This window comes from Ranitomeya variabilis, chromosome 1, assembly GCF_051348905.1.
Source record: "Ranitomeya variabilis isolate aRanVar5 chromosome 1, aRanVar5.hap1, whole genome shotgun sequence".
Taxonomy (NCBI): Eukaryota; Metazoa; Chordata; class Amphibia; order Anura; family Dendrobatidae; genus Ranitomeya; species Ranitomeya variabilis.
Genome location: NC_135232.1, coordinates 141,690,320 through 141,710,827, shown reverse-complemented (window position 1 = coordinate 141,710,827; position 20,508 = coordinate 141,690,320). Strand labels below are relative to the sequence as shown.

Sequence of the window (20,508 nt, the reverse complement as noted above, 5' to 3'; positions counted from 1 at the left end):
CAAACTGTCCCTGGAATCAGGATCCTTACTAGCCCTGTCCTGGAGGTACTCTAGTAGGTAGAGAGGCCCGTGTCTCCGACCTCACTATGCTCGTTAATCCCTGGTCTGTCCCCTCCCCCACCCCATAGAGACTGGGACAGAAATGTAATGTGAACAAGAAACATAACACAAAACAGGGATAACAGAAACCCTCTACAAAAGTACCAACCAACAATAGGGAGGAAGATAGTGACAGGGAGGAGTAAACTAAATGTGAAACAAGGACCAGGAGATAAACACACACATACAACAGAACACCTCCTCTCCAAAACACTTAGCATAAGCAAACAGCACAGGAGGATGAATTTCCAATAGCAATAACAAACTCCTATACAGCACAACTTCTACAAAAAGCTAGGAAGCAGAGCTTTCACTGTCAGGATGGAGCAGGTCTGGCTAGATTTTATAGCAAGAGTTAACAACCAGATCAAAAGCAGCTGAAATGGAGCTGCATGTCTCTGACCAGCATAGAAAGAGTCGCTAACATCATCAGCACCAAAGAAAACCAAATTCTTTTAATATAGGATCCAAATACACAGGCTAAATGGAAGATCTGCGATTCACAATACGTAACGATCTTCTACCTTCAGCTCTCCTAGGTTGGCGTGACACTCAGCCGCTTTCCATTTTTTTGTTTTTGTTTTTATTTTCCCCTTCTTCCAAGAGCCATAAGTTTTTTTATTTTATCGTCCACATAACCATATGAGGTCTTGCTTTTTATTTATTTATTTTATCAGGTGATGCACTTCAAAGCAACAGTCTAAGTATGAACCAAATTTATAACCAAGGATGAGCCTGCATGATAAATATGACACGTGTTAAAGGGTTTTTTACGATTTTGGTAAACTTGTTTCCCACCTGCAGTTTTTTTTTTTAAATCTCTGCTACAGTTTACAGTGTCTGTTGTTGTCTGCAGTACTGACATCACATCGATAGCACTGCAACTGCTGAGATCAGCTTCTGTGCTTCTGTGCCCGAGTTGATGGCACGAGCAGCTCAAAGCAATTAGGCTATTTGAATGACTCCAGCCAGAGACCAGAGGATTTTTGAATCCAAAAAACCTTTTAGAATGCCAGGTCTAAGTTTCCACTGTCTAAAAATTAGACAGTTTTAGGAAACCTTTCAAAGTATTTTTCAAATAAAACCTTACATTAATTGCCATACATAAAATATCATTTATGTTATCACTTGCTACAAATGCCATTGACTATTTATAAACTAAATATGGGTTGGATTCTGGAGCATTTAAATTATATTTTAAGTTCAGCTTGTAAGTACAGTACAGACCAAAAGTTTGGACACACCTTCTCATTTAAAGATTTATCTGTATTTTCATGACTATGAAAATTGTACATTCACACTGAAGGCATCAAAACTATGAATTAACACATGTGGAATTATATACTTAACAAAAAAGTGTGAAACAACTGAAAATATGTCTTATATTCTAGGTTCTTCAAAGTAGCCACCTTTTGCTTTGATGACTGCTTTGCATACTCTTGGCATTCTCTTGATGAGCTTTAAGTGGTAGTCACCGGGACTGGTCTTCCAACAATCTTGAAGGAGTTCCCAGAGATGCTTAGCACTTGTTGGCCCTTTTACCTTCACTCTGTGGTCCAGCTAACCCCAAACCATCTTGATTGGGTTCAGGTCTGGTGACTGTGGAGGCCAGGTCATCGGGCATAGCACCCCATCACTCTCCTTCTTGGTCAAATAGCCTTACACAGCCTGGAGGTGTGTTTGGGGTCATTGTCCTGTTGAAAAATAAATGATGGTCCAACTAAACACAAACCGGATGGAATAGCATGCCGCTGCAAGATGCTGTGGCAGCCATGCTGGTTCAGTACGCCTTCAATTTTGAATAAATCCCCAACAGTATCACCAGCAAAGCACCCCCACACCATCACACCTCCTCCTCCTTGCTTCACGGTGGGAACCAGGCATGTAGAGTCCATCCGTTCACCTTTTCTGCGTCGCAGAAAGACATGGTGGTTGGAACCAAAGATCTCAAATTTGGACTCATCAGACCAAAGCACAGATTTCCACTGGTCTAATGTCCATTCCTTGTGTTCTTTAGCCCAAACAAGTCTCTCTGCTTGTTGCCTGTCCTTAGCAGTGGTTTCCTAGCAGCTATTTTACCATGAAGGCCTGCCACACAAAGTCTCCTCTTAACAGTTGTTGTAGAGTTGTGTCTGCTGCTAGAACTCTGTGTGGCATTGACCTAGTCTCTAATCTGAGCTGCTGTTAACCTGCGATTTCTGAGGCTGGTGACTCGGATAAACTTATCCTCAGAAGCAGGTGTGACTCTTGGTCTTCCTTTCCTGGGGCGGTCCTCATGTGAGCCAGTTTCTTTGTAGCACTTGATAGTTTTTGCCACTGCACTTGGGGACACTTTCAAAGTTTTCCCAATTTTTCGAACTGACTGACCTTCATTTCTTAAAGTAATGATGGCCACTCGTTTTCCTTTACTTAGCTGCTTTTTTCTTGCCAAAAAACAAATTCTAACAGTCTATTCAGTAGGACTATCAGCTGTGTATCCACCAGACTTCTGCACAACACAACTGATGGTCCGAACCCCATTTATAAGGCAAGAAATTAAACCTGACAGGACACACCTATGAATTGAAAACCATTCCCGGTGACTACCTCTTGAAGCTCATCAAGAGAATGCCAAGAGTGTGCAAAGCAGTCATCAAAGCAAAAGGTGGCTACTTTGAAGCTGCTGGTGCCTCTGGAGTCCCTCGAACCTCAAGGAGTAGGATCCTTCAAAGACTTGCTTTGGTTCATAAACCTACTATTCGGCCACCCCTAAACAGTGTTCACAAGCAGAAATTGTTGCAGTGGACCCAGACATACATGAAGACTAATTTTCAAACAGTCTTGTTTACTGATGAGCGCCAAGCAACCCTGGATGGTCCAGATGGATGGAGTAGTGGATGGTTGGTGGATGGCCACCATGTCCCAACAAGGCTGCGACATCAGCAAGGAGGTGTCATGTTTTGGGCCAGAATCATGGGGAAACAGCTGGTAGGGCCCTTTAAGGTTCCTGAAGGTGTGAAAATGACCTCTGCAAAGTATATAGCGTTTCTGACTGAGAACTTTCTTCCATGGTATAAAAAGCAGAAACGTGCCTTCAGGAGCAAAATCATCCTCATGCATGACAATGCACCATCTCATGCTGCACAGAATACCTCTCAGTCATTGGCTGCTATGGGCATAACAGAAGATAAACTCATGGTGTGGCTACCATCTTCCCCTGACCTCAACCCTATAGAGAACCTTTGGAGTATCATCAAGCAAAAGATCTATGAGGGTGGGAGGCAGTTCACATCAAAACAGCAGCTCTGGGAGGCTATTCTGACTTCATGCAAAGAAATACAAGCAGAAACTCTACAAAAAGTCACAAGTTCAATGGATGCAAGAATTGTGAAGGTGATATCAAAGAACGGTTCCTATGTTAACATGTAACTTGGCCTGTTAGGATGTTTTGGAGTTAAATATCTTTTTTGTTCAGTGAATGTGACCTCCTAATGCTGCAAATTCAACAAATGAGCATTTTCAGTTCTTTAAAACATATCAAATGTTTAGAAATTCTACTATGCCTAATAATTTGGAACAGTGCATTTTGAGTTTTTATTAATTTTGGAGATTATACTGTTATCATTGGGAGGTTTCTTCAATAAAATTTTATGCATACTCTAACGGGTGATGACTTTTATTAGACTGACTGTCATTTGCACCGACCATTTAGGAAAATCCAAGAAAAATGTAATTTGCATAATAATTTGGAACATGGTGTATATATAAAAGTTCAAATCACCTTTCACCACATTCAAAATAAACCAATAAAACAAATTCAAACATACACATATTTGGTATCACCGCGTTCATAATCGCGCGATCTATCAAGATAAAAAAAGGATTAACCTGATCGCTAAACAGCATAGCGAGAACAAAATTAAACACTCCAGAATTACATTTTTTGGGTCGGCACGACATTGCATTAAAATGCAATAATGGGCAAACAAAAGATCGTACCTGTACCAAATTGGTTTAATTACAAATGTCAGCTCGAAGCGCAAAAAATAGGCTCTCACCCAACTCGAGATCACGAAAAATGGACATGCTATGGGTATCGGAAAATGGCACAATTTTTTTTCTTTAACAAAGTTTTTAATTTTTTTTCACCACTTAGATAAAAAAAGAACCTAGACATTTTTAGTGTCTATGGACTCGTAATGGCCTGGAGAATCAGAATGGCAGGTCAGTTTTAGCATTTAGTGAACATAGTAAAACAGCAAAACAAATAACAACTGTTGGATTGCACTTTTTTTTTGCAATTTTACCGCACTTGGAATTTTTTCCCCATTTTCCAGTATATGGTATGTGAAAACCATGTGTTGTTGTAGTATTGTTCAAAAGTACAACTCGTCCAGCAAAAAACAAGCCCTCACCTGGCCATATTGACAGAAAAATAAAAAAGTTATAGCTCTGGGAAGAAGGGGAGTAAAAAAACAAAAATGCAAGAACGAAAATACCTCCAGTCATGAAGTGGTTAAACAGGTTTTCCATGATTTATTTTTGATTAGCCATAGGAATATAAAAAACAAACCAATAATGGCAATCCAGAAGTGCAATGCAACCTTTCCGACAACAAGACAGGAAAAGTGTATATATACAGAATAAGGCAATGTTCACAAGTTCAGTATTTTACATCAGTATTTGTAAGCCAAAACCAGGAGTGGGTGATAAATGCAGAAGTGGTGACGTGTTTCTATTATACTTTTCCTCTGATTGTTCACTCCTTGTTTTGGCTTACAAATACTGATGTAAAATACTGACCAGATACTGCTAGTGTGAATGTGGCCTTAATACAAATACTGAGAATTACACCCAGTATACAGGACAGGAGAAGTGGTACTGTGCAGAGTAGCTTTTCATGTCACTGCTCCTCCCAGTTAAACAACTGGAAGAGGGGTCAGTATTCGCATCTTTGGCACATGCGACTTATGTTGCCTGTGCCAATAGATGTCAGTGCCTTGGCCCATCCTCCGATCCTCCAGTGTGCCAGTCCAACCTTGCCAGGAGCCCATATATTCTAGGCTCCACCACTCACACAGACTAACACACAGATAGATACAAAGAAAGACAGAGACACATATATACATACACAGACAATAGAGGACTTTCCACTAGTGATGAGCGAGTATACTCGTTGCTCCGGTGATCTCCGAGTATTTGTGACTGCTCGGAGATTTAGTTTTTCTTCCCGCAGCTGCATGATTTGCAGCTACTAGACAACTTGATTACATGTGGGAATTCCCTAGCAACCAGGCAACCCCCACATGTACTCAGGCTTGCTAGTAGCTGTAAATCATGCAGCTGCTACAACCAAAACTAAATCTCCGAGCAGTCACAAATACTCGGAGACCACCTGAGCAACGAGTATATTCCCTCATCACTACTTTCCACCAGTCCATCTTCTTTTTAGATCTTCAAACTTCCACAGAGTCCAGGACCCGTGGTAAAGCCATAGTCACTAGTGATGTGTTGTTTGCAAACGATCTGACACAAAGAGATGGCTCCGTGCTGTGAACAATGTGAGCTGAATCACTTTCACTGGGCGTAAAAGCCAGGACTTCAGCAGGCGTAACTCCTCCCACCTGAGCAAAACTCCACCCACTCATCAATTTAATTGTTCCAATGAAGTGGGTGGAGTTTCTGTGGTTGGCGGGCGGAGTTTCGGACTCCTGAACATGTATTCAATAGGGATCCATTTAGGATCCAAATAGAGCTGGCTCTTTTTGGTGAGCGGAGCCATGAGAGCTGGATAACCAAAAAGAACCGGACTGCCCATCACTAATGGTCACATGACTGGTCATATGATCGTGATGTCACTAAAGGTCCTGAAGCAGTCTCCACATTGCAAGTGATAAAGCTGCTATAAGTGTAGTCATTGCTGTAGACGCTGGGAGCCCCCTAGGGAGTGGGTGCCCTGGACAATTGTCCAACCTGCTCCCTCCAATGCTGGCCCAGAGGACACTGTACTTTATATGATGCTACTTGTTATATGACTAATAAATTTACTTAATGAGGGTGGAGATTCCAGGTGAAGGGTGTTCCCACGATAGCAGAGATAATCAAATTTAATCAATTACCAAAAAAGCAACATTTTAGTGGAAAAAATGGTAATCTTCCACTTACTCAGCCTAATGTTACACAATTCTGCGAATGGCCTGAAGGTTGAAGATGCTCACTTAACCACTAGATGAATTTCACTTGAGGTGTAATTTCTAATATGGGGTCAGTTGTGAGGATTTCTGCCGTTTTGGCATGTCACGGCTTGTCAAATGTGACAAGGCATCCGCAATCTATTCCATCCAAAATTGCGCTTCAGATTTCAATTGGATCTCCTTCCTTTGCCCTGCCGTGTGGCCATACAGTAGTTTTCCACCACATGAGATACCTCTGTACTCAGGATAAATTGCACAACAAATTGTTTGATCCATTTTCTCCTTTTACTCTTGTAAAAATGAATAATTTGAGGCAAAACCAACATTTTTGTGGGAAAAATGGGATATTTTATTTTCACAGCCCAAGGTTATAACATTCTGTGAAGCACCTGTGGGTTCAAGATGCTCACCTAACCTCCAGATAAGTTTTTTGAGGGGTGTAGTTTCCATAATGGGGTCACTTGTGGGGGAAGTTTCAACTGTTTAGGCACATCCGGTGTTCTGCAAACACTACTTGGTATCCGCTATGTATTCCAGCTAATTTTGCACTCTAAAACGTTGAAAGGTGCACTTTCCTTTCCAAGCCCTGCCGTGTACCCAAACAGTAGTTTTCCACCACATATGAGATTTTCGCGCACCCAGGAGAAACTGCACAACAAATTGTATGGTCCATTCTCTCCTGTTACCCTTTTGAAAATGCTACATTTTGAGCTAAATCAATATTCTGGTGGGAAAAAGTTACATTTTCATTTTTTCCTTACACATTGCTTAAATTCTGGCGAGGCCCCTAAAGGGTTAATAAACTTCTGGAATGTGGTTTTGAGCACTGTGGTAGTTCAACTCACTTGGCAGTGCACAGAGGTAGAAAAAAACAGGAACACTGTCTCTTTAAGTCTTCAATTGGTTTATTATAAGGCAGCATAAACCAATTAGAAGTGAAAAGTAAACAAAGCCCTTTTGGCAAAAACAGGAAAACAACTAAGAAAACAAAATGATGTATCAGAGTCCATGCGTTGTGGGTAACATCCCACTCTGGAGCAACAGAGGTTCAGTCTTTCCTCCACAAGCCACAAAACTACTGGAGGATCCTCTCTCCAGTCTTCCTGAAGCCAAGTTCTCCTCTAAAGCCAAGCCATTTAAGCCCCAGACCATGTGACTCTTCCCCCATGTGACTGTGGCATCACACAAGTCCTGTCAGCTCTGTAGGTGGAGATAAGGTGGACATTCTCCCACCCGCTCTATGAATGTTCACATAAAACCAGACCATTATGTGACTTTACTTAAACCTCACAGCACGTAGAGTGCTATAGGAAATTACTTTAGGTATTACATCACTGATGCCATTAAGCGTAGTCACACATATCTCCCCTCCAGTACTCTACCAGTGACTTTGTCACAGCACTCTGAGGGGTGTAGTTTTAAAATAGTGTCACTTTTGGGTCTTGTCTGTCACATAGTGCCCTCAAAGTCACTTCAAAAGGGATGTGGTCCCTAAAAATTTGTTTTGTATATTTTTTGCTGGAAAAATGGGAAATTGCGGATAAACTTTTAACCCTTTTAACCTCCTAGCAAAAAAAAAAGTGTTTAAAAATGATGATGAATACAAGTGGTAAATGTTATTTATTATCTATTTATGTGGTGTAACTATTTGGTTTACGGGCATAAGAATTTAAAGTTTGAAAATTGCAAAATATTCTAATTTTCATAAATAAATGCAAAAAATATTGAACACAATTTACCACTAATATGAAGTACATACAAACTGTCATTAACCCCTTTACCCCCAAGGGTGGTTTGCACGTTAATGACCGGGCCAATTTTTACAATTCTGACCACTGTCCCTTTATGAGGTTATAACATGGGAATGCTTGCATGGATTCAGGTGATTCTGACAATGTTTTCTTGAGACATATTGTACTTCATGTTAGTGGTAAAATTTCGTGGATATTACTTGAGTTTATTTGTGAAAAAAATTGAAATTTGGCGAAAATTTAGAAAATTTTGCAATTTTCCAACTTTGAATTTTCATGCCCTTAAATCACAGAGATATGTCACACAAAATACTTAATAAGTAACATTTCCCACATGTCTACTTTATATCAGCACAATTTTGGAAACAAATTTTTTTTTGTTAGGGAGTTATAAGGGTTAAAAGTTGACCAGCAATTTCTCATTTTTACAACACTATTTTTGTAGAGACCACATCACATTTGAAGTCACTTTGAGGGGTCTATATGATAGAAAATACCCAAGTGTGACACCATTCTAAAAACTGCACCCCACAAGGTGCTAAAAACCACATTTATGAAGTTTATTAACCCTTCAGGTGTTTCACTGGAATTTTATGAAATGTTTTTAAAAAAATGAACATTTACTGTATATACTCGAGTATAAGCCGAGATTTTCAGCCCCCAAAAATGGGCTGAAAGTGCCCCTCTCGGCTTATACTCAAGTCATGGAAGGCGGGGGGGTGGCGGGTGAGGGGGAGCGACACCTGTCAAATACTCACCTGCTCCCGGCGCTCCTGACGCGGTCCCCGCATGTCCCACGGTCTTCGGGAGCCGGCAGCTTCTTCCCCTGTTCAGCGTTGACCGGTACCGCTCACTAAAGTTATGAATATGGACTCCACTCCCATAGGGGTGGAGCCGCATATTCATTACTGTAATGAGCGGTGCCCTCACCTGGCCATATTGACAGAAAAATAAAAAAGTTATAGCTCTGGGAAGAAGGGGAGTAAAAAAACAAAAATGCAAGAACGAAAATACCTCCAGTCATGAAGTGGTTAAACAGGTTTTCCATGATTTATTTTTGATTAGCCATAGGAATATAAAAAACAAACCAATAATGGCAATCCAGAAGTGCAATGCAACCTTTCCGACAACAAGACAGGAAAAGTGTATATATACAGAATAAGGCAATGTTCACAAGTTCAGTATTTTACATCAGTATTTGTAAGCCAAAACCAGGAGTGGGTGATAAATGCAGAAGTGGTGACGTGTTTCTATTATTCTTTTCCTCTGATTGTTCACTCCTTGTTTTGGCTTACAAATACTGATGTAAAATACTGACCAGATACTGCTAGTGTGAATGTGGCCTTAATACAAATACTGAGAATTACACCCAGTATACAGGACAGGAGAAGTGGTACTGTGCAGAGAAGCTTTTCATGTCACTGCTCCTCCCAGTTAAACAACTGGAAGAGGGGTCAGTATTCGCATCTTTGGCACATGCGACTTATGTTGCCTGTGCCAATAGATGTCAGTGCCTTGGCCCATCCTCCGATCCTCCAGTGTGCCAGTCCAACCTTGCCAGGAGCCCATATATTCTAGGCTCCACCACTCACACAGACTAACACACAGATAGATACAAAGAAAGACAGAGACACATATATACATACACAGACAATAGAGGACTTTCCACTAGTGATGAGCGAGTATACTCGTTGCTCCGGTGAGTTTGAAAATTGCAAAATATTCTAATTTTCATAAATAAATGCAAAAAATATTGAACACAATTTACCACTAATATGAAGTACATACAAACTGTCATTAACCCCTTTACCCCCAAGGGTGGTTTGCACGTTAATGACCGGGCCAATTTTTACAATTCTGACCACTGTCCCTTTATGAGGTTATAACATGGGAATGCTTGCATGGATTCAGGTGATTCTGACAATGTTTTCTTGAGACATATTGTACTTCATGTTAGTGGTAAAATTTCATGGATATTACTTGAGTTTATTTGTGAAAAAAATTGAAATTTGGCGAAAATTTAGAAAATTTTGCAATTTTCCAACTTTGAATTTTCATGCCCTTAAATCACAGAGACATGTCACACAAAATACTTAATAAGTAACATTTCCCACATGTCTACTTTATATCAGCACAATTTTGGAAACAAATTTTTTTTTTGTTAGGGAGTTATAAGGGTTAAAAGTTGACCAGCAATTTCTCATTTTTACAACACTATTTTTGTAGAGACCACATCACATTTGAAGTCACTTTGAGGGGTCTATATGATAGAAAATACCCAAGTGTGACACCATTTTAAAAACTGCACCCCACAAGGTGCTAAAAACCACATTTATGAAGTTTATTAACCCTTCAGGTGTTTCACTGGAATTTTATGAAATGTTTTTAAAAAAAATGAACATTTACTGTATATACTCGAGTATAAGCCGAGATTTTCAGCCCCCAAAAATGGGCTGAAAGTGCCCCTCTCGGCTTATACTCAAGTCATGGAAGGCGGGGGGGTGGCGGGTGAGGGGGAGCGACACCTGTCAAATACTCACCTGCTCCCGGCGCTCCTGACGCGGTCCCCGCATGTCCCACGGTCTTCGGGAGCCGGCAGCTTCTTCCCCTGTTCAGCGTTGACCGGTACCGCTCACTAAAGTTATGAATATGGACTCCACTCCCATAGGGGTGGAGCCGCATATTCATTACTGTAATGAGCGGTGCCACGTGACCGTTCACTACAGGAAAAAGCTGCCGGCTCCCGGAGATGTGGGACATGCAGGAACCGCGTCAGAAGCACCGGGAGCAGGTGAGTATGTCATATTCACCTTTCCGCGTTCCACCGCCGCCTCATCTTCCGCATCCTCTGCAGTGACTGTTCAGGTCAGAGGGCGCCATGACATATTAGTGTGTGTGCGCCGCCCTCTGCCTGAAAAGTCAGTGCGGAAAGACAGGACGCTGAGGAGCAGCGGGCAGCGACAAGAGGTATGTCATTTTTTTTTTTAGTGCAGCAGCAGCATTACATGTGGCACAATGCTATATGGAGCATCTATGGGGCCATAAAGAACTGCATGGAGCATTATATGGGGCATCTATGGGGCCATAACTGCATGGAGCATTATATGGGGCATCTATGGGGCAATAATTGCATGGAGCATTATATGGGGCATTATGGGGCCATAAAGAACTGCATGGAGCATTATATGGGGCATCTATAGGGCCATAAAGAACTGCATGGAGCATTATATGGGGCATCTATGGGGCCATAATGAACTGCATGGAGCATTATATGGAGCATTATATGGGGCCATAAAGAACTGCATGGAGCATTATATGGAGCATCTATGGGGCCATAAAGAACTGCATGGAGCATTATATGGAGCATCTATGGAGCCATAAATAACTGCATGGAGCATTATATGGGGCATTTATGGGGCCATAAAGAACTGCATGGAGCATTATATGGGGCATCTATGGGGCCATAAAGAACTGAATGGAGCATTATATGGGGCATCTTATGGGGTCATAAAGAACTGCATGGAGCATTATATGGGGCATATTTGTATATGGAGCATCTTATGGGGCCATAATGAACTGTATGGAGCATTATATGGGGCCTATTTTGTATGGAGCATCTTATGGGGCCATAATGAACTGTATGGAGCATTATATGGGGCTCCTGATTCAATATGGATATTCAAAAACACAACCTACTGATGTCTCAATTAATTTTACTTTTATTGGTATCTATTTTTATTTTTGACATTTACCGGTAGCTGCTGCATTTTCCACCCTAGGCTTATACTCGAGTCAATAAGTTTTAACAGTTTTTTGTTGCAAAATTAGGGGGGTCGGCTTATGCTCGGGTCAGCTTATACTCGAGTATATACGGTAACTTTTTTTCACAAAAAATGTATTTAAGGTACAATTTGTTTCATTTTACCAAGGGTAACAGGAGAAATTGAACCCCAAAAGTTGTTGTACAATTTGTCCTGAGTACATCGATACCCCATATGTGGGGGTAAACCACTGTTTGGGCGCATGGCAGAGCTCAGAAGGGAAGGAGCGCCGTTTGACTTTTCAATGCAAAATTGGCTGGAATTGAGATAGGATGCCATGTCTTGTTTGGAGACCCTGATGTGCCTAAACAGTGGAAACCCCCAAAAGTGACACCATTTTGGAAAGTAGACCCCCTAAGGAACTTATCTAGATGTGTGGTGAGCACTTTCAACCCCCAAGTGTTTCACTGAAGTTTATGATGTAGAGCTGTAAAAATAGAAAATCTTATTTTTTTCACAAAAATGATTTTTTTGTCCCCAATTTTTCATTTTCCCAAGGGTAGCAGGAGAAATTGGACCCCAAATGTTGTTGTGCAATTTGTCCTGAGTACGCTAATACCCTATATATGGGGGTAAACCACTGTTTGGGCGCATGGCAGAGATCAGAAGGGAAGGAGTGCCATTTGACTTTTCAATGCAAAATTGGATGGAATTGAGATAGGACGCCATGTCTCTTTGGAGAGCCCCTGATGTGCCTAAACAGTGGAAATGCCCAAAAGTTACCCCCTAAGGAACGTATTTAGATGTGTGGTGAGCACTTTGACCCCCAAGTGCTTCACAGAAGTTTATAATGTAGAGCCGTGAAGATTAAAAAATCATTTTTTTTCCACAAAAATGATCTTTTAGCCCCTAATTTTGTATTTTCCCAAGGGTATCTGGAGAAATAGGACCCCAAAAGTTGTTGTGCAATTTGTCCTGAGAACACTGATACCCCATATGTGGGGGTAAACCACTGTTTGAACGCACGGCAGAGCTCAGAAGGGAAGGAGCACTGTTTTACTTATTCAATGCAGAATTGTATGGATTGAGATCGGACATCATGTTGCATTTGCAGAGCCCCTGGTGTACCTAAACAGTGGAAACCTCCCAATTTTAACTCCAACCCTAACCCCAACACACCCCTAACCCGAACACACCCCTAACCCTAATCCCAACCCCAACACACCCCTAACCCTAATCCCAACCATACCCCTAACCCTGACACACCCCTAACCCAGCCGTAAACGTAATCCAAACCCTAACCCCAACTCTAGCCCCAACCCTAACTTAGCCGCAACTCTAACTTTAGCCCCAACCATAACCCTAAGTTTAGCCCCAACCCTAACTTTAGCCCCAAACCTAACCCTAATGGGAAAATGGAAATAAATACATTTTTTTATTTTGTTATTTTTCCCTAACTAAGGCGGTGATAAAGGGGGGTTTGATTTTATAGCGGGTTTTTATGTTCGGCAGTTGTCACACACTGAAAGACGCTTTTTATTGCAAAAAATATTTTTGTCAGGACTCTGAAAATTTTTTATTACCTTTTGTGCATTACTGCCCTTTTCCAAGATGGCGTCTTTGGTCTCATGTGCACTGTGTCTTCCTGCTATAAAACTCCACCCTAGCCTTCAGTCTGTGCTAGAGTATTCTGCCTTGCATCCAGCTCCTGACCTCTGGTGACTCCCTGGCTATATACCTGCTCCTGTGAACCTGTAGGGTTATCCTGCTACTCTGCTCTGAGTTCCTGCTGCATACACCAGTTCCAGTAATCCTCCTTCATCTGCTGCTCGTGTTTGCTTCCATCTGCATTTGCTGGACATGTAAGCTGTTTCTGCTCTGCAAGAACCTGAGACTATTACCCAGACCTCCCTGGTTGAGCTAAGATATTATTTGAACTGCCTTATAAGCATATCTATCTGTGTTGTGGACTAAGCAAGGACTTAATCGTGTCAAGTATCCTCAAGAAAAATTGTGCTTCATAGACTTTCTGCATGATTGCATTTTCCTCTGAAGTTTCCTATAGACTGCTAAGCTGCGTTTATTATTTGCACCAAGTGTTGTGGACTTGAGTTTCTCTCTGCACCTGTTTGAATCTCCGTGTGATAATATAGACTTTACCACTTATAAAACTGTAGTTGTCTTGTTCCACGCAAAGGGTCTCCTGAGTTATCCCCTATAATTATTACAGGATACTCTAGCCTAAAAAAGAAAAAAAAAAAAGAGACTGCTGGAACAATGACTGCAGAAAGCAGACTAGAGCAGGTGTTTTCCATAATTAGATCACTGCAGAAAGATGTGGAAGGTCTGCAAAAGAAGTTTGGAAGCTTTGAACTCAATCAACAAGTGTTTGGACAGACTTTGCATGACTTAAGCACTCGCATGGCAGCCCAGGAAAACAAACTTGCTGGCATAGAGTCCCAGTATGGACGGGCTTTTCAGGACATAAGCACGCAAATAGCTGCACAAGTGACTTTTCCCTCTGGGTAACCGCCACCAGCTAGCCCACCTAAGTTGCCTCCATTCAGATTTAATGGTGATCGCGACAAATTTTGTGGCTTTGTGAATCAATGCATGCTATATTTTGATGTGCATGCTGACTGTTTTCCTATTGATAGATCCAAAGTATTGTGTGTAATAATGCTGCTGACCGCACGAGAGCTTGCCTGGGCGAATCCGATGACTGAGTCTCGTGACCCACAGTTAAATAACTTGGATGATTTCTTGGCCGCTATGGCATTAATGTTTGATGATCCTAATCGCCGTGCAACCGCTGAATCTGCTTTATTATCTTTACGCCAGGCAAAACGTTCTGTTATTGAGTATGCTACTGAATTCAGGAGAATAGCGGTAGATACCAATTTGGACAGTTATGCACAATTGCCTATTTTTAAAAGGGGTCTGTCTAGTATTGTAAAAGATGAACTAGCTCGCTCTGAGTCATCACAAGAGCTAAAGACATTTATACAGCATTGTGTGCGCATTGACATTCGCCTTACTGAGCGTAGGCAGGAGAAGTTTGCTGCATATAACCGTATTTCTAACTTTTCCCTTCCTTCCAAAGAGCCTGCAGGTAAAACATCTCGGGAGGTGGAGGAGGTGCCCATGCAAATTGATTCCGCTCAGAGGCGCGAGATCAATGAGTGCCGGGAGCATCACCTTCGTGAAAGTCTGTTTCTACTGCGGCCAGTCTGACCACTTCTTGATCAATTGTCCTAGATTGCCTAACAAGGTGCTAGCAGCAGTAGGGGAGTATGACAACTGTGATGATGAATCTGACATCTCTGAATGTAGCCTGCCTTTAAATGCTGTATTCCATTCACTTTCTATGACCACCCCCCAAGGAGCTTAAGGAAAAGAACTCTCACTGTTCTCTCCCTATTAAGATCCTGTGTTCAGGACAGTGGATTTCCAGTGCAGCTATGATTGACTCTGGTGCAGGTGGCAATTTCATGGATATAGCATTTGCCAAGGAACATGGTATTGAAATCAGCAAAGAGCCTCTCCAATTACCATGGAAACAGTGGATGGGTCACCTTTAATCTCTGGGCCTGTGGATCAGGAGACCGTACCCCTTGAAATTTTGTTGGAGCCTAATCATCAGAAGCAACTTTCTTTCTTGCTAATTTCTTCTCCTCATTTTCCTGTGATTTTAGGCATTCCTTGGTTGCATTCTCAGAACCCAATTATCAACTGGGAGACCAAGGAGATTATCTTTCCAACAAGGAGTAACTCAGCGTTAACAGAAGCTGTACCTGAGTCCACAGCTACGGAACCACATGTACAGGTATTTTCTTTACCTCCAGCATATAAAGAGTTCTCTGACATCTGTGACAAGAAGAATGCAGATCAGCTTCCTCCACACAGGCATTATGACTGTCCCATTGAGTTGCTTCCTGGGGCAGCTATTCCTTTTGGTAAGGTATACCCTTTGGCAGCACCTGAGCTTCAAGCCTTAAAGGAGTATATTGATGAAAATCTGGCCAAAGGCTTCATACGTCCTTCTTCCTCACCAGCAGGGGCACCTATCTTTTTTGTAAAGAAGAAGGATGGGACCCTGAGACCCTGTGTTGACTATCGGGAACTCAATAAGGTAACCGTACGAAACCGTTACCCTTTGCCTCTGATTCCTGAATTACTGGAAAGAGTCCGCCATGCTAAGATGTTCTCTAAACTGGATCTTCGTGGGGCTTATAATTTGGTGCGTATTCATCCAGGGGATGAGTGAAAGACAGCATTCAGATGCCGGTATGGACACTTTGAATCTCTTGTGATGCCCTTCGGGCTTTGTAACGCCCCTGCAACATTTCAACACCTTGCTAATGACATTTTCAGAGATTTGTTGGACCAGTTTGTAGTGATCTATTTGGACGATATACTAATCTTTTCTGACTCTCTACAGGAATATGAAGAACATGTCAAGACGGTTTTAAGATGTCTGAAAGAGAACCATCTGTATATTAAGCCGGATAAATGCGAGTTCCATTGTTCTGAGATACAGTTCTTAGGTTATATCATCTCTCCCCAGGGGCTGAACATGGAATCTGGTAAGATTCAGGCTATCCTTGACTGGCCGGTACCCAAGAACGTTAAGGAGGTCCAACGTTTTATTGGTTTTGCAAATTTCTACAGACGCTTCATTCGAAATTTTTCTGATATGGTCCGTCCCATTACTTCCTTGACAAAGAAGGAAAAGCCCTTTAAGTGGTCATCACAGGCTCAAGAAGCTTTTGATCGGCTTAAGATCTGTTTCACATCAGCACCGCTGTTGATACACCCAGATCCAACACTTTCTTTCATTGTGGAGGTGGACGCTTCTGATAATGCTTTGGGCGCTATTCTCTCCCAAAGAACTGGAGAGAAGGGTCTGCTACATCCTTGTGCTTTCTTTTCCCATAGACTAACCTCAGCAGAGAAGAATTATGACGTGGGAGACAAGGAAGTGCTGGCTGTGATTGCGGCTTTCAAAGAATGGAGGCATCATCTGCAAGGAGCTGCACAACAGATCGTAGTGCTAACTGACCGTTGCAATTTAGAGTTCCTTAGATCCACTAGATGACTTTCTCCTCGTCAGGCTCGTTGGAACTTATTTTTAAATCAATTTAACTTTGTTATCTCGTACCGTCCAGGTTCTCGTAATGGGAAGGCTGATGCTTTATCCTGAATCCATGCTGCAGATTCCGTACCTGGAGCCCCGTCCAAGACCATTCTATCTGATGCCAATTTCATCGGAGTTATCCACGATCAGGACTTGTGGAAGGAGTGCAGGGAGGCCTATGACGGTGATTTATTTCTGGCCAACCCACCTCTTGTCTCTTGTCTTTAAGGGTGGCAAGTGGTTCAGAGATCGACGTATGTACGTCCCTGAGGTCGTTCGTCTGCAGATCCTCAAGTTGGTACATGACTCCAAGTTGGCTGGTCACAGGGGGTACAGAAGACACAAGAGTTCCTGAGCCGATTCTTCTGGTGGCCAACTTGCCTTAAGGATACCAAGGACGATGTTCTCTCTTGCGAGGTATGTGCTCATCACAAGACTCCTCATGTGGCACCTACGGGTCTTCTACAACCATTACCTGTTCCGTCCCACCCTTGGGGGTCTATATCAATGGACACTCTTGTGGAGCTGCCTACATCGGGGGGCATGAATACAATCATGGTGGTAGTTGATCGCCTGACTAAAGCTGCTCATTTTGTTCCATGCACCGGCCTCCCCTCAGCTAAAGGTACAGTGAACTTGGTTATACAGAATGTCTTTTGGTTGCATGGGGTTCCGGATGAGATCATCTCTGACCGTGGAGTGCAGTTCACTTCAAGATTCTGGAAGGGGTTTTGCTCTGCACTCAATATTAATGTCTGTCTCTCTTCCGCTTACCATCCCCAGACAAATGGTCAGACTGAGCGTACCAACCAGACGCTGGAACAATATCTAAGATGCTATGTCAGCCATCTCTAGGATGATTGGTTGGAGTTGCTGCCGTTAGCCGAATTTTCATATAACAATTCTCAGAGCGCCTCCACTAAATTTACACCTTTCTTTGCCAATCTGGGTTATCATCCGTATATCTTACCTAGGTCTCCAATTAATTCTCCGGTTCCAGCAGTGGAGGAAAGGCTGACTGCAATGAGGCAAAATCTGGAGGTTCTGAAGGAATCCCTGACCACACCTCAAGAACGTTATAAGAGATCGGCTGATAGATTTCGTAAACCTGCACCCATGTTCAAGGTAGGAGATTCCGTTTGGTTAGCAACTAATAATCTGAAGTTAAACGTTCCTTCACAAAAACTTGGACAGAAATTCATTGGCCCCTTCAAGATCAACGGTATTGTGAGCTCTGTGGCCTGCCGGCTGAAGCTGCCTAGGACTATGAAGGTACACCCAGTTTTCCATGTATCTTTACTAAAGCCTGTATCTCCTAATACCTTCCAGGGACGTGTTGTGCCACCTCCGCAGCCTGTGGTGATTGATGGGCAAGAACAATTTGTGGTGGAGGAAATTGTTGATTCCAGGATTCGCAGGAATCGGCTCCAATATCTGATAAGATGGCAGGGATATCCCCCTGAGGAAGACTCTTGGGAACCTGTGGAAAACATCAATGCCCAACAGAAGATTTATCGTTTTCATCAGAGATTCCCTGAGAAACCAGGTCCAGGATCGTCCTGAGGCCGCTTCTAAGGAGGGAGTAATGTCAGGACTCTGAACATTTTTTATTACCTTTTGTGCATTACTGCCCTTTTCCAAGATGGCGTCTTTGGTCTCATGTGCACTGTGTCTTCCTGCTATAAAACTCCACCCCAGCCTTCAGTCTGTGCTAGAGTATTCTGCCTTGCATCCAGCTCCTGACCTCTGGTGACTCCCTGGCTATATACCTGCTCCTGTGAACCTGTGGGGTTATCCTGCTACTCTGCTCTGAGTTCCTGCTGCATACACCAGTTCCAGTAATCCTCCTTCATCTGCTGCTCGTGTTTGCTTCCATCTGCATTTGCTGGACATGTAAGCTGTTTCTTCTCTGCAAGAACCTGAGACTATTACCCAGACCTCCCTGGCTAAGATATTATTTGAACTGCCTTATAACCATATCTATCTGTGTTGTGGACTAAGCAAGGACTTATTCGTGTCAAGTATCCTCAAGAATAATTGTGCTTCATAGACTTTCTGCATGATTGCATTTTCCTCTGAAGTTTCCTATAGACGGCTGAGCTGCATTTGATATTTGCACCAAGTGTTGTGGACTTGAGTTTCTCTCTGCACCTGTTTGAATCTCCGTGTGATAATATAGACTTTACCACTTATAAAACTGTAGTTGTCTTGTTCCACGCAAAAAGTCTCCTGAGTTATCCCCTATAATTATTACAATTTTTTGCGTTACCACATTCTGAGAGCTATAATTTTTCCATATTTTGGTCCTCAGAGTCATGTGAGGTCTTGTTTTATGTGGGACGAGTTGACATTTTTATTGGTACCATTTTCGGGCACATGACATTTTTTGATCGCTTTTTATCCCGATTTTTGTTAGGCAGAATTAACAAAACCCAGCAATTCGTGAATTTCTTTTGGAGGGTGTTTATACCGTTCCGCGTTTGGTAAAATTGATAAAGCAGTTTTATTCTTCGGGTCAGTGCGATTACAGCGATACCTCATTTATATCATTTTTTTATTTTTTGCCGCTTTTATACAATAAAAACTATTTTATAGAAAAAATAATTATTTTTGCATCGCTTTATTCTGAGGGCTATAACTTTTTTATTTTTCTGCTGATGATGCTGTGTGACAGCTCATTTTTTGCGGGACAAGATGACGTTTTCGGCGGTACCAAGTTTTTTTATATTCGTCTTTTTGATCGCGTGTTATTTTACTCTTTGTTTGGCGGTATGATGATAAAGAATTGTTTTTTGCCTCATTTTTTATTCCTTCTTTTTTATGGTGTTCACTGAAGGGGTTAACTAGTGAGACAGTTTTATAGGTTGGGTCGTTATGGACGAGTCGATACTAAAGATGTGTACTTTTATTGTGTTTTTTTTTATTTACATAAAGAAATGTATTTATTGGAACAATATTTTTTTAATTTATTTAATTATTATTATTTTATTATTTTTACACATGTAAATATTTTTTTTTTAACTTTTTTACTTTGTCCCAGGGTGGGACATCATGCTATAGTGCCAGATCGCTGATGTGACACTTTGCACAGCACTGTGTCAGATCAGCGATCTGACAGGCAGTACTGCAGGCTTGTCGGCGCAAGCAGGCGCTTGCAAGCCGCCTCCCTGCAGGACCCAGAAGGCCCTCTGCGGCCATCTTGGAACCGGGGCCTGCAGGGAGGAGGCCAAAGGAGACGCTCGGAACAATGCAATCACATCGCATTGCTCCGAAGGTCTCAGGGAAGAACGCAGGAGCCCCCTCCCTGCGCGATACTTCCCTATGCCGCCGCAACGCTGTGATCATGTTTGATAGCAGTGTTCTGGGGGTTAGTGTGCCGGGAGCAGTCCGTGACTGCTCCTGGCACATAGTGCCGGATATCAGCTGTGATAATCCGCTGACATCCAGCCGCGCTTCCCCCGTGAGCACAGCTGATTGCTGATGACGTACTATCCCGTCAGTGGTCATAGGGGCCCAGACCAACTCAAAGGGATAGTACGTCTAATGTCAGAAAGGGGTTAAAAAACAATCTCAGCATCACTGGGATC

At 42.3% G+C, this 20,508-nt stretch overlaps 1 protein-coding gene across 1 annotated transcript in view; it reads right to left on the bottom strand.

Moving 5' to 3' along the window:
- Nucleotides 1-20,508, bottom strand: part of ARSK (arylsulfatase family member K) — a 194,188-nt gene that overhangs the window by 4,769 nt on the left and 168,911 nt on the right. The window lies entirely within an intron of this gene.